This window comes from Jaculus jaculus, chromosome 15 (assembly GCF_020740685.1).
Source record: "Jaculus jaculus isolate mJacJac1 chromosome 15, mJacJac1.mat.Y.cur, whole genome shotgun sequence".
Lineage (NCBI taxonomy): Eukaryota > Metazoa > Chordata > Mammalia > Rodentia > Dipodidae > Jaculus > Jaculus jaculus.
Window position 1 is genome coordinate 3399953 of NC_059116.1, and position 15289 is coordinate 3415241.

General features: G+C 49.2%; 1 protein-coding gene across 1 annotated transcript in view; it reads right to left on the reverse strand.

Moving 5' to 3' along the window:
- Positions 1–3207, reverse strand: part of Atp8b1 (ATPase phospholipid transporting 8B1) — a 145108-nt gene extending 141901 nt beyond the window's left edge. The window contains exon 1 of the mRNA XM_045135070.1: positions 3141–3207. The gene's annotated coding sequence lies outside the window, so the exon portion shown is untranslated. The remainder of the gene's footprint in view (positions 1–3140) is intronic.
- Positions 3208–15289: the final 12082 nt, after the last annotated feature.

The window sequence follows — 15289 nt, forward strand, 5'->3', positions numbered from 1 at the left end:
TTATAATGACGAGAACTAAAGAGCAAAGCCAGTGAGTAAATTCAACCCTTTCTGGAGTACCAAGGATCAACTGTATTCTTTGAATATTGCTTATGAAAACTAACACAGAACTTAAACTAGTAAAGCAATAAAATATTATAAATATACCGGGGTGTACTGGGTTGGATCCCCAGAACCAGATAATAATAATGCATACACACCAATGGGATGGGATTGTAGCTGAATTCTACAGCACTTGTCTTACATATGCAAGGCAGGTGTTTGATCCCCATCATGGCAAATGTATATATAGATGTATGTGTGCACATATATATATATAATATAATATTTTATATATATATATATATATGTACACATACATATGTATACCTACACACATACTTCCATTATAAAAATAACTCAGGTGTGGCTGCTTATGCCAGTAAAGCCAGCACTCCGGAATTAGAGGCAGCAGGATCAAGAGCTTAAGGTCGGCTTCAGCTTACACAGCAAGTTCGAGGCAAAACTGGGCTACATGAGATGCTCTTTAACTATACCTACATCAATATGGAAAATACAGCAACATTCAAAAACATACTATGGGCTGTGAAAGTCACTCAGCCATTAAAGCACTTTGTGTGCAAAGCCTGATGGCCCAGGTTCGATTCTCCAGAACCCACATAAAGCCAGATGTACAGTGGTGCATGCACCTTGAGTTCCTTTGCAGTGGCCCTGGTGCGCCCATCTCTCCTCCACCCTCCCCCACTCCTACTTACAAATAAAAAGGTTTTTTAACTATGTGTAGGCACAAAGGGCATTCACATATTCTCTTACTGAAGTCTCCCCTAAACCCAAAGAGGTTAGTATCTTTTCCATACTAACCAGATGAGCAACTGGTCTAGAACACACAGGCACCTCTGTGCAAGTGACACGACCAGTCCATAAGGTGACAGCCGTGGGCATCAGAGCTGGCACCTGTGCGATAAAAAGAAGAGAAGGGAGGAGGGCGACGATGGGTGCAAGGAAAGGACTGGGAAGCAGGAAAACACCCCACGGCTTTCTATCGGGGCCAAGATCCCAATGCCAGGTATGTGGCTGGGGATGGGGATACAACCACTTCTGAATTTGTTCTACATTTGAAGTTCCTTTTTTTTTTAATAAGTCATATGGTACACAGAAATATTGTTTTAAAGCACCAACTTAAAAAAGAAAACAGAAAAAACCCTCAGGTTTATCAATAGGAAATAATACCAACTGAACAGACTTATGCCCTTAAAATTCCAAACAGAAGGCAAGTTTGAAAGTTGCCAGCCACAAGCTCACACAGGTGACATACGTGTTGGCTGGTATTAGGACACGTGAGTCCTTCGTCCCTCAGTGACCTATACACAGAGCCACTAAAAACAATCAAGGCACAGCAGCTGGAAAATGGAAGCAAGAAGGCGGCTGCCTCCACTACATAATGAAAATCATTAGAGGCGTAATTGCAGGCAGGTATGACTTCCCCCAGAAATTAATCAGCTAACGACCTCTCATGATCCTTTTCACAGCGTATGCATTTATAATTGGGCTTAATGAGATCTTAACAACAGACCCAGAAGCAATGAATGACACTTCAGGCCTAACACAAAAGGCCTCCTCGGAGGACGAGCGTTAGAGATTTTATTTCCGATTTTGGGTTCCATCTTCTATATGGGCTTCTAGTTACTAACCCATGAAGACCTTAAGATAGGCATCTTTGACAGCTTTTCCTCCCAAAGCAGTTAACTGTCATCAGTGACTTAGAGAGGCTGGTAGTCCCTATGCTTTTTTTTCTTTTTTCTTTTGAGGGTTAGAGAGACTTGATTAGAAGGAAAGAAAAGGAAGCATAGAGCTCCTGCCATGTGGAAGGCAGGAGGGGGTAACAGTCCATTTAGGAGTCAGCCAGGCCGGGACAGGGGAAGGCCTACCCGAGCCTACCTGGAGGTTCACTCAGGAGCCATCTCTATGCGTCGTATTAGTGTTAGTTGGTTTAAATCAGCCATGTGGGGCAGAATTCTGAAGGCACCACCACCGGGCAGATGGGAGTGAATCTTTTCTCAAGTCAAATGGGAGGGAGGTCCCCCCACCCTGGGAAAACGACAAACAGGTGGGACACCTCCACAGAGCTACCCGAAAAGGGCTAAGAGACAGCCCAAGACTGTGTCCAAGGGGGAGCTGTGTGTCCACCTACCTCCAGCGGTCGGTCTTTCACTCTTCTCTGTACCTAGCTGTTCCCCCTCCCTCCAGCAATCACGTCTGCACTGGGAGCCTCCAAGGCCAGAAACTTCGAGGCGCACCCCTCCCTCCCTCCTTCCCTTACTCTGAGCAGCTGGCCAGACACTTAGAGGCTTTTCTTTCACTTGGGGCTGGGTGAAAAGGTTCGGAGAAGTGAGGAGTTAACGCGCCGGCCTTTCCACTCAACATCTCCTGCCATCGGTGGCCTTGCCCCTCACAGAGAAGTGTCAGCGTCAGGCACCAAAGTGGGAAGGGAGGCAGGCAGTTCACCTCAAAGCCAAGGAACTGGTGGTCAGGAGCCTAAAGTCACGGGGGTCGAGCAGGACGGTCCCTTTTCGCCATTACTCTCCCAGCCCTCACTGAGGCGCATAGAAGGGGTCTGGCAGGTGACCTGGCACCTTGGCTCTGTTCCCCTCCATCCTTTCGGCAGGTGCGGCCTTGGCCAGATACATACCGCTCTAAGCCCGTTTTCTAGCTCACTGGCATCACACCCCAGAGCCTGGCGGTGAGGACACTCCAAGAGAGACGGGGGCCCACGAAAGACAGCCAGCGACACCCTCCAAAGAGCCACAACCCCTACCTGGCTTGCCTCTGGGAGTTTAACCCGGTCCATGCGTGTCACAAACCATGGGAGGAAAAAAACCCAAACAACCCGCGCGAGTTCCCGCCTCCCGCCTCCCGCCAGGTGAAAACACCACCGACCGCGGAGTTGCCGGTGAACTCCGGAGCGCCAAGGGGTCCCGAGACGGCCACCCCGTCCAGGCTCGGGCACCCGAGGGCGCAGGCAAGCCGCTGTCACCGAGTCGCGGATCTTGGGTGTCCTCCGGCCTGGGGCCCATTAGAGGGGGCCGGTTGGGTGGCGAGGATGAGCGAGGCAGAGAGCCCCGGCGCTGCGCGCCACTCACCTGGCGCTCGCTGGGCCCCGGCTGGGCATCCGCGGGGAGCGCACCTGGCCGCCTCCCGCCCCGCCGCGGCGCTCAGCGCTGCATGGCGCACGGGGGCTTGGCCAGGGGCCCCGGGAAGCGTGTCCAGTTGGCGGCGACTGCTCGGGCTCCCGTGGCTCGCCAAGGGCTCCCTGCCTTCCCCCGCCCCGCGTCCGCGTCAGTGCGCCCTTCCTCGGCGGCCAGTCCTTTTCCCTCCGCTCCGCACGGCACGACCGGCCAAACTGGTTTCCCCGCTCCAGGGAGGAGCCTCGGGTCTCCCTCCTGTGGCCGCGCACGGCTGGGTCTGAGGCCGGGGCCGGGGATGGGGGCGGATCCTCCCTCCGTCCCTCCCCCGGGGGGCGGAGAAGGGCTGGATCAGCAACCCGGGAGCTGGCCGACGCGGCCCAGGGTCAATGTCGCGATCTTCGCGCGCGCTCCGGCGACAGGTGGCCGCCTGCGGCGCTGCTCCGACCCGTCCTCCCTCCAAGCGACCCTGCGGTGGCGGTGACCGCCCTCTGCCCCGCGTCACTCTCCCACCTTCTATCGCCTTGGCCGCAGCCGGGGGGTCTGGGACGGAGCCGGTCCTACCCGGAAAGCTGGTGGGGCCCACTGCGCACCCGAGACCGGACGCCCTTGGTCATAGGAACTGCGCCCGCTCCACGCCAAGTCACGCTTCGGGACCGGCCACCGCGCCGGGGGTGGAGAAGAGGAGGCGCCAAGAGACTTGGAGAAACTCTAGTCGCAGCCAGACTAAAGTCGCTCACGTGTGCGGGACTTGGGGCCAAGAGGGGTGAAGGAGCTGCCCGTGAACCACGCACGGTGGCTGGAAATTCTGAATCCACGGCGCAACTTTGCGAGCGGATGTAGTGGGTACCTGCACACGACAAGTGTCCACGCCATGAGCTCTGTCACCTGCTTAAAGACAAGTCCTTGGCTGGGCTCAGCTTGCAAGGGTATTGGGGTTTGCCTGGGGCCTGCGAGTGTAGCTCAGGGGCAGAGCGCTTGCTTGTCTGGTACGCAGGGGCTCCGGGCTCCACCCTGGACATGTGGGGAGGGGGTGCTTAAAATTCTCTCTCTGGGCTGGAGAGATGGCTTAGCGGTTAAGGTGTCTGCCTGCAAAGCCAAAGGATCCCGGGTTCGACACTCCAGGACCCTAGTAAGCTAGATGCACAAGGGGGCACATGTGTCTGTAATTCGTTTGCAGTGGCTGGAGGCCCTGGCGCCCCCATTCTTTCTCTCTCTCTCTCTCTCTCTCTCTCTCTCTCTCTCTCTCCCTCTTTCTCTCAACTAAATAAAATATATTTTTAAAAAAATTTGTCTCTGATTCTCGTTTCTTATGGACTGCTTGTGAGGAAGAAATGGGCATAGGAGCATGACAGGGACTGCTTGAAAGACTCGTTCATTCCGGCTGCAGAGATGCCTCAGCCGTTGAAGGAGCTTGCTTGCAAAGCCTTGACTTCCTGGCCTGGGTTCGGTTCTCCAGCACCGATGTAAAACCAGATGTACACAATGGTCCATGCATCTGGAGTTTGTTTTACAGTGACAAGAGGTCTTTGTAGCCCATCCTCTCTCTCTTCTCTCTTTCTCCTCTTCTCCCTCTCTGCTTGCAAATAATTTTTTTAAAATACACTTGACAAATACATACCAAGTACCTATTTTGTACCAACACTATTCTATGCCCAGGTGTGTCAATGAACTAATAGGGCAAATGATACCTTAAAGGTAAAAAATTCTTCCGTGATGGGGAGGTACCCTGAAGAACCTTTCTGGAGTACTGTGGAGGTTGTGGGGCTTGACCTGCGTGATGGTGATGAGTGCGTACATACTTCTACAGCAAAGTTGCGCAATAAAACACACTGCTAGGGGGCTGGAGAGGTGGCTCAGCAGATGGAGTGCTTGCCTCGTAGGTGTGAGGATCAGCGTTCAGATCCACAGCACTCTCAGCAATGCCCGGCGGGCGTAGCAGCTCCACGGGGGCTGTGCATGGACTATAGTCTGCTAAGATGAAACTAGGAGCCACTAGAGTTGCGCAAGGAGTTGGAAACGTGTCCTTTTCCTATGACGTGGGCTTGGGGTGAGATTCCTAGAAAATTGTAGGTCTGCAGCTGGAATGGGAGAGTACCATTAGCAGATGTGGTTAAGTGTGCTTGAATTCTTGACTCAGCCGGCAAGAGGCTTCGAGCAGGCTCCTGGGTGAGGGACCTCCTGTCTATCTGCTTTGTTATCTGTAAACTTATTAACATCACCTCTAACTTGTTCCGAATCTTTGCTGCAGAACAGTCTCAGGTCTGTCTCCACCTGAGCGGAGATCCCTGGGAGAATCCTCTGGTGCGGGGCAATGCTGGGCTGTCGCTGTGCCACCACTCATGGTCAGGGGAGGCTTCTTGAAGAATTCCGGTTGCAACAGACTTGCAAGAATTCAGACTTTCATCCTAGTTGAAACACCTGCATCAAAACCTGTCTTGTTTGCTGGAGAAATGGTTCAGCAGTTAAGGTGATTGCCTGCCTGCAAACTCTAATGACCCAGGTTTGATTCCCCAGTATCCATGTAAAGCCAGATGCACAGCGTGGAACATGCATCTGGGGTTCCTTTGCAGTGCCTAGAGGGCCTACTCTTGCTCTTCTCCCCTTGCAAATAAATGATGTCTTATAAAACTGCCTTATCTGGAACCCCTCAGACCAGGTGGTGTGGTCAGCTCCCTATCGCTGGGATGAACATCCAACCAGACACAGTTTGTGGAGAAAGGGGTTTATTTCAGCTCGCAAATCCAGAGGAAGCCCATCAACAGCGGAGCCATGCAGGGAGAAAAAACTACAAGTAAAACACTAACGCAGCAACACACAGCCAGAACTCAAACTGCTCTCTGCACACCCCTTTGGGCTGGAATCAGACCCACCCCCAGGGACACACCTCCTCCAGCCTGATGGAGACTTAAGGGGCGACTTAACCTTAATCAAAAAGTACCTGAGGCCAGGCATGGTGGTGCACACCTAAATCCCAGCATTTGGGAGGCAGAAGGAGGATCCCTGTGAGTTCCAGGCCAGCCAGGGACTACAGAGTGAGTTGCAGGTCAGACCCTACCTTGCAAGAACTACAAACAAAAAACAAACAACAACAAAAAACAAAACAAAACAAAAAAAAAACACCTGAGGCTATAAGGGACATACATTCAAGCCACCAGATCTGGATGTGTTCAAAGTGTCTCCCCATGGGTGTCCCTCACTTTGGGAAGGAGACTCAGTGCAGGTTAGCTGATGTTGCTGCAAACATGTCACCACCAAATCCTGGCTGTCATCTTTTCCAAAAGAACCATGCCAAACTTCAGACACTTTGGTCAATCACTAAAAAAAAAAAAAATGTCTCAGGCATGTGACAAGGGCTAATTCTAAAATCTATCTCACATGAGACACTGAGCATGGCTTCTGTGTCCCCACAGCTCTGACCCCAGCTTCATTGACCATTCATCCTCATGGCCTAAGGTGACATTAAGTAGGCATTTTCCATTCCACCACCAACACTTTTACCTGGTGAACTGCTGAGGGAATAGTGAAATTTAGCCGAAACCGGCATCTGTAAACTAGCAGTGCTTCCAGTTTCCAGTCTTGGTGGTCTATAATTCCCTCCAAATGTTTTCCTTGTCCTTTTTTCTTGGTAATATTGCTGGCAAAATTGCTAAGAGAACCGTCTGAATGTCACGGGAAATTCATATCTTAATTTTTTTTTTCTACGTGGTAAGATGTAAAGAATTAAGAGGCAAGCTAGAGCCAGGCGTGGTGGCACACACTTTAATCCCAGCACAAGGTAGGCCAGGTAGGAGGATCACCATAAGGTCAAGTCCAGCCTGGGGCTACAGAGTGAATTCCAGGTCAGCCTGGGCTAAAGTAAGACCCTACCTTGAAAAAATAAATAAAGAAATAAATAAAAGTGAGCTTAAAAAAATTCAGTTCTTTGCTCACCATGACGATGGCAAGGCATCTGGGCCACACACAGCAAGTGCGGCTGTCACCCTAAGCTGGTGGGCTCTGTTGACTCAGATGGAAGGTGGCTTCTTCATTGACACTGTCTATGCCACCCAGGAATTTTATGCAGTTTTTAAAAAAGTATTTTATTTATTTTAGAGAGAGAGAGATGCAGATAGAGGGAGAGAGAATGGGCACCAGGACCTCTATCCACTGCAAATGAATTTCACATGCATGTGCCACCTTGTGCTTCTGGCTTTACACGGGCACTGGGAAATCGAACCCAGGGCCTTAGTTAGGCTTTGCAGGAAGCACCTTAATCTCTGAGCCATCTCTCCAGTCCTTATGTAGTTTTTTAAATAGATGCTAAGGGAGAGTGATGGAGATTGAATCCCACATGTTAAGTCACACCTTCAGCCCCAAGAATTTTAGACCTAAGTAGGAATCCCTGTGTGAATCTGTCATTGCAATACCTAATGGTCAAAGCTCCAAGTATCTGCCTGTTTCCTCTTGAATGGTGTTTCAACACAAGTACAGGAGATGCGCCTTGTTACATCCTTTGGCACAAATGACTGTTTCCATGTTCCTCCTGAGTTGTGATACTTTCTGCCTCCTTACCAATTCATGGCCTCCTCTTCCTTCTCATTCTACTCCAAGAAATATTAGACATCAGGGCTGGAGAGATGGCTTAGTGATTAAGGAGCTTGCCTGCAAAGCCAAAGGACCTCCGTTCGATTCCCCAGGACCCAAGTAAGCCAGATGCACAAGTGGGTGCATGCATCTGGAGTTCATTTGCAGTGGTTGGAGGCCCTGGCGCACCCATTCTCTCTCTCTCTCTGCCTCTTTCTCTCACAAATAGATAAATAACAATTGAAAGAAATATTAGACCTCAGGTAATTGTATTTTGGTTTGTATGTGTGTATGATGTATATGCATATTTGTATGTGTGAACACATGTGTATGTGGGAGTGGGTACATATGCATGTTTGTGCATGTGTGAGCACATATGTGTGAGAATGCACACATGTGAATGTGGAGACCACATTCCTCTATCACTCTCCACCTTAGTTTTTTTTGTACTTATAAAATTTTATTATTATTATTTATTTGAAGAGAGAGAGGGGATGGGCACACCAGGACCTCTAGCCACTGCAAACTGTACATGCATGCACCACCATGTGCATCTGGCTTACGTGGGACCCGGAGAATCAAACATGGATCCTTAGACATCGCAGGCAAGTGCCTTAACCGCTAAGCCATGTCTCCAGGCCTCCACGTTAGTTTTTAAGTAGGGTCTCTCAGTGAACGCAGAGCTCATCTGTTCAGATGGACAAGCTAGCCAGCAAGCTCCTGCCTCCAGCTCCCAAGAGCTGAGTTTATAGCTGTGTATCACCATGCCTGCAATTTTACATGGGTGCTGGTGATAGGAGGTAGAAATTGGCTAGGCAGTTTAGGGTGACAGGGCTCCTAAGTGAATAGCTTTCTCTTGGCTAAACACAGGAATCATCCTTAGGCCTGCAGGGGAGAATCTAGTTCATTCTACTTTATTACAGAGGAGAACCCTCAGAAGGCTCTGGCCTTTCCTTATCTCTCCCCCTGAGGGAATCCTTCCACTCTTCCCAGAAGGCCCTTTCTAGAGAATTAAGATTCTGAGGAGATTGTCCTTGTCCCTGACTCCAGAAACCTGGTGTCAGGACCAAACTGGCTACACCAGCTGCCTATCCACGGAGCTCAAAAAAAACCCAGACTGAGTCTTGAGGTGGGCTTCTCGAATCCCCTCTTTCTCTTTGAGTAAGAGCTCTGTCTTGCTTCCTCCCCTTACATCTGGCTTCAGCAATCCTCTCCTCCCTCCCAAAGCTTTAAGCTATAATAAAATCTTTCTGAACCTTATCCTCTATGTGGATTTCATTCGTTGAATTCATCAGACAAGCAGGTGGAAAACAGCAGTGAGAGTGAACTAAACACTGGCAAGAGGAAGCTGGCTGTAAGACCCATAAACCTGACCCCAGAAACACATCTCCTCTAGCAAACTTCCGTCTCCCAAATTGCCATCAGCTGGGGACCAAGCATTCTGAACATATGAGCTTATGGGGGACACCTGATTCAAACCACCACAGACACAGATGAAGAGATACATAGGTCCTGGTGCGGGAGGAGTGATGAGGATTCTATGAGGGTACCGCTTTCCAGAAGCCTCCGTGTTGAGCTTTTGGAAGCTCTTTGGGCATCGTCCTTTTGGGTTTTAATGGAGACTTCATTGCATGGGCATCATTGAAGTATGGACAACTGTGTAGAAAGGTGACTGGACAAAATGGTGTTCTCTAATGCTAATAGACTGAGCAGGAAAACCTAGCCAGGCCTGCCCGTTCAGATTCCTCTTGGCCTACGAGGCATTCCTTCATCTGAGGTTGTGGGGAGTATCCTGTGTGCACTGGGGGTGGGGGGGATCTTATGTTCTATAAATACTCAAGGCAGGTCTTTAGAGCCAACTCTAAGACAGAAAGGTTGGCGGGGGCGGGGGGGGGGGAACTAGAGTTTCTATGATCTGCCTTGGAGGAGAAAAATTGTCATTTTATGTTCTGTCTTGAGAGGGAGTTATGAGCCAGGAAACATGGATGACAGCAAAATACATGTAAAAAATCTGGACACACACACACATATACATGATATATATTGTAGTGTCGCACGTACTGTGTTTAGAGGAAGCAGGTGGGCGTGCAAATTGCGCAACTTCTTTAGAAGAAAGTTCATCAGTGTATGTTGAAATTTCAGTCATATCTTAAGAATGTATCTGAGAATCGACCATCTGAACCCTTATATAAAATGTGGGATCTGGGGAGTGTAGCTCAGTACAGTGTTTGCTTAGCATACACAAAGCCTCGATTTCAGTCCCCAGCATTGCATAAAATGGGGCTTGGTGGCACACACCTGTAACCCCAGCACTCAGGAGGAGTTAGGGAACACCCCATGAGCCCTTGTCTCAAGGAGATAAAAGGAGAATATGAACATATATTCATCACAGCATGCTTAGTGAGGAAGACCAGAGGTGACCTCAATGTCGATTAACAGAAGTGACAATACGATAGAATACAATGCTAGCATATTTTAAAGATTAGGGACAGCTAATGGGCTGATGTTTGGGCTGTCACATTGCTATGAGAAAATGCCAAGTGTGCGATATGAAAGGAAAGAGGGGCTTGAAGCAGGGGTAGGGTAAGGAATGGGAAAGAGGAGGGAGCTGGGGGGAACGATCAACAAAAGCTAAGGTGAATGAAAAAGCCAAACAGAAACCTACTCCTTCATAAATTTAGTAAAATATGAGAAAGAGAGAGAGAATGTACCCCGCACAGATGGAAAAGCCGCTCCTAGAAGCAATTAAATTCTTTGCCAAATACCCCAGTGCCAGGTGTGAGATATTTCCCTATGAGTTTATTGGTCAGGGAGGCAGCCGAGGCCCCTAAAATAGTAATACAGGCCACTGTTCTTAGTTGCTCACAGAACTAGACAGTGATCTCCTGTTGCTGCAGATGCCACACACTTTGGCTGCAGGACAGGAGTCAAGCTGGAAGCTTCTTGCTTGCTGACTAGCGTTCATTGTGCCTGACGGTGGCATGAAGACCGTCACCAACAGCCTTACCCAGCTGCGGGCCCTTCATGCCACATAACCAAGCTGCCAGGCAAAACGAGCCCATTACTGCAATATTTGGGGGTAACCATCTGCTTTCTGAATGGATTTGAGAGGCTTACTCCAAGGACAAGCTACATACCTGATTCTGTAGTCAAAAGCTCATGGTTAGGGAAGTCACAGGCCCTAGGGGGAACCCACTACTACTGTTTGCTAAGTGGGCGTGATGTCTAACTGCTGTCTAAATATTTATTTGTCTCCATACTCATAAATTACTCCTGCTCTCAGTGTTGGTCACAGAAGCTTTATTTATTTATTTTTGCAGTGGTCAGCGGCTAGTGCAGAGGCTCATAATAGATCTACTCTTAAACTAAGTGAGGGTGGAGTGTTTGGCATCGAACAGGACATTTCTATCACATTCTCAAAGGCTCAGGAAGTCTGGGAGGAGTGCTGCGGGGCATCGTTCCCTGGATAGGACGCGGCCTTTTCACTCGAACTCGTTGTAGCTGAGGCTGCCCGCGCAAGACAGGGCCCATCAGCATCCCATCTTGGATGGGAGAGGTGCGCATGAACTCTACCTCCGTGAGGACCTCTTGCAGTTAATGGCTGTGCAGGGAGGGGGACTCATTTGCTTTGGTGGTGAAGCCAGTGGTATGTTATTCGTGTACTGGTAAATCTCCCTCCCCACATGCTTCTGCAGGCAACCTCAACTAAATAGTGTGTTTGTGTGTGGGGGGGGGGGCGGCGGGGGGAATCATGAAAGTAGGAGGAGGACTATTCGGACAGAAGAAAGAGTTCAGTGGTCATGGGAGGGTGATAAGAGGGTATTGGGGGTAAATGTGATCATAAATGAATTTTTAAAAAGAACAACTTTCAAGTATAGAAAAATGTGTTCAGCTAAATCAAGTATGTGTTTAATTTTTTAAAAAAATATTTATTTTTAAGCAAAGAGAGATGGAGACAAAGACAGTGAGAATGGGCCTCTGCCACTATAAACAAATTCTAGAAGCACATGCTACTTTCTGCATTTGGCTTTATGTGGGTACTGGGGAACTGAATCCAGGCCAGCAGGTTTTGCAAGCAAGTGCTTTTAACCACTGAGCCATCTCTCCAGCCCAGGAATTCTTTTGTTACTGACAAATTTTACATATGTACACAGTGCATTCTGATCCTAACCCCCTCGCATCACCCTTCAGAAATGGAATTTTTAATGAGTTTTTTTTATTTTTTATTTTGTTTTTACTTATTTGAGAGTGGCAGACAGAGAGGGAGAGGGAGACGGAGGAGAGAGAGAGAGTGGGAGAATGGGCACAGCAGAGTCACTCTCCAGACTTTCTGTCCCCAGCCCTCAGCAGATGTCTGAATTTTCACCAAAATACACAGGGATTAAGATATATAGAGAGTGAGAAAAACTGAGACCACATTCATATAACTTTAATTATAGTATACATAGTTTTAACTTATTACTTATCTATTTATTTGAGAGAGGGGCAGACAGACGGAGAGAAAGAGAGAGAAAGAATGGGCATACCAGGGCCTCCAGCCACTGCAAGCAAACTTCAGATGCATGTACCACCTTGTGCATCTGGCTTACATGGGTCCCAGGGACATCTACCGAGGTCCTTTGACTTTGCAGGCAAATGCCTTATGTGCTGAGCCATCTCTCCAGCCCCTTCACTATAGTATATATTTAAAATCATTCTATCTTATTGTTACTGTTATTAATCTCTTATCATACTTAATTTAAAAATTAGAGGTTATCATATGCATGTGTAGGAAAAGTACTTTCCATGGCTTCAGGTATCTATGGGGTGGGGGGAGGTTCTAAATATATATACAAGACAAAAAGATCTGAATAACAGCCTCATGGGTGAACATCCCTTCCACACAAGGAGATGAGAACTTGGTTTGCCAGGATGGTGAGGGTGAGATGCCCCTGGCTTGAGCAACTTGAAAGTGATCTGAGCCCCAGGGAAGCGTGATGTCATGGGCACGAGCCAATTCCTGCTTGGCAACACCACCCTCTGGAAGATGTCTGCTTGGCCTGCTAAGGCAAGACAAGATGCACAAACCCAAACCCCATGGCAGAGCCAGGAACAAAGCTGAGGACCCAGCCTCGTGCACTGACCCCAAGGAAGTGACAGCTCAGAGGGGACAAGGACAGAGAAACAGGCAGTGACAGCCTGGCAGGGTAGGCAGGTGCTATGGGGCCCTTGACTCATTCCTGGAAGTCCCTGAAGGATTCTGGGAGAAGGTGACATCTAAATAGAGACCTAGAGGACGAGAAGGAGTTTCTGTCCTGCCCTCAGTCACTGTTCATGTGGCTGCTGTCATGTGACAGACTTGACTCCACACGCATGGAGTGAATTACGTGGCCATGGGGTGGTTAGAAAATGGCTCAGGGGCAAAAGCACTTGCCGCGCAAGCTTGGTGACTGGAGCGTGAGGACAGAGTCCCAGTTCCCAGAACTCACGCAAGCTGTCACCCGCTTTCCCACAGCGAGATGGGAGACAGAGATAGGCGAGCCCCAGGAAGCCCACTGGCCTGGCACATGCACCAGTCAGCAGGAGAAACCTTGCCTCCAACAAGGTGGGAGGTGAGGACGGACACATAAGGTTATCCTCTGATCTCCACATGCATGTCTACCCTCACACACATGAACACTCACACACACCACACACACACACAATCTTTTTTTTTTTTTTTAGAGAAACAAAATGGCCCTATCTTCCTCTCCTTTCCTGAAAGTGTGCCATTTCATTTGCTCTCAAAGGGTCAGAGGTCAGGGTCAGAAATGATTTCCTCCTCTGAGGACTCTGGGTCTAGAGATTCCAATCTTGGCACCTTGGAGGTCATACCCACTAGAATCCTCTGGCAGATGGACAGCAGTGTTGTGAGTATAGCTTCTCTTTACCCAGGCTTTCACACACACACAGGCACACATGCACGCATGCATGCACATGCACACATATACTTGCTTTATTGAGATATAACATACATACTGTGAAATCACTCATTTCAGGCTGGGAAGGGTAGCTCAGTGGATAAAGCACTTACCACTCATGGCAGTGTACCCCAGCGTAATCACAAGACCCCAGGTGAAAAGATGAAAGGCTTCTGTAACCCCAGAATGTTGACAGGGAGGGGGAGACAGCAGACAGAGGTTCAGATAGAAAAATTCCGCCTCCAACGAGGTGGCAAAGGAGAGGACCAACCCTGTTGTTCCCTGATCGCCACACATGCCCCGAGGCACAGGAGTGCCCACGCTCACACATGAACACGCACGCACACATGCATAAAAACATTTGCGCACTTAAAATATGTCACTTGGTAGCTGTCAGCACATTCCTAACCTTGTTTGACCATCTCCACAAGCAATTTTAGACCCTCTTCATCACATGCAAAAGAAAGTCCAGAGGGCCAGGAGGTGCCCAGAGAGTAGAGAGCCTGCTATAGAAGTTTGCAGGCCATGGAAGAGCCAGGCGTGGGGATGGCTGCCTGTAACCCCAGCCCTGGGGACATGGAGAGAGGGGACCCCTGGGGCTGGCTGACCAGCTAGCCTTGCTGAATTGGTGAGCTCCAGGCTCAGCAAGAGATCTGGTCTCAAAAAAAGTGAGGTGGCCCGTGACTGAGGAAGACACCCAGTGCACACACACTAACAATGAGTACATGCACACACACACATACACCCCACAAACATGCATACACATACCACACGCAGGCAATAAAAAGTAAGAGGAGAGTCTACTCTTCAGCTGTCACTCAGTTGTTCCCAGCTCCTGGCATCTACTGATCAACTTTGTCTCAATAAGTCTTCTTGGAATGTCATGTGGATGAGATCCTTTGTTATCATAGCTCCCACCAGGGCATGACATTTTCAAGATCCATCCATGTCACAGTGTGTTCTTCCCTCCTCTCTGTAGTCCAGTGACATGAGCATGTCATTAGGCAATGCTTCAAGGAAGTGGCATCTGGGCAGCCAGCAGTCCTATGTATCAAACCCACCACAGATTTGTCGATGAGCTCTACAAACGTGTCCACAATGAGTGCCGTGTGACGCCTGGACTTGAATGTCCCGAAAGCTTCTAATCCATGTCTGTGTCTCCATGGCTGCCACCTTCACCCCAGCCGGCCACTCGTCTTCTGGACCAGGGAGCTTTCCAGAGGTGAATTTTAGCCCTTGACAGTGGCCTCCGGCCCTCTAGGACTTCCCATAGAATAAAACTCAGATTTAAGCTGGAGATATGGCTCAGCAATTAGGGCACTTGCCCAGAAAGACTAAGAACCTGGCTTTGATTCCCCAGGACCCACATAGGCAGATACACAGTGGCGCAAGCCTCTGGAGTTCACTTGCAGTGGCTGGAGGCCCCAGAGTGCCCATTCTCTCTCTCTCTTCTTTCTCTCTTGCAAGTAAATCAGTAAAAAATGTTTTAGAAACCTGATTTCTGGGTGCCTAGCAGCCCCTCCCTAGCTGGGGGCCTTCCTCCCCAAGTGGCTCAGGAGAGCTCTTTCAGTGCAGATGACCCTGGTGTTCTCTTCACACCCT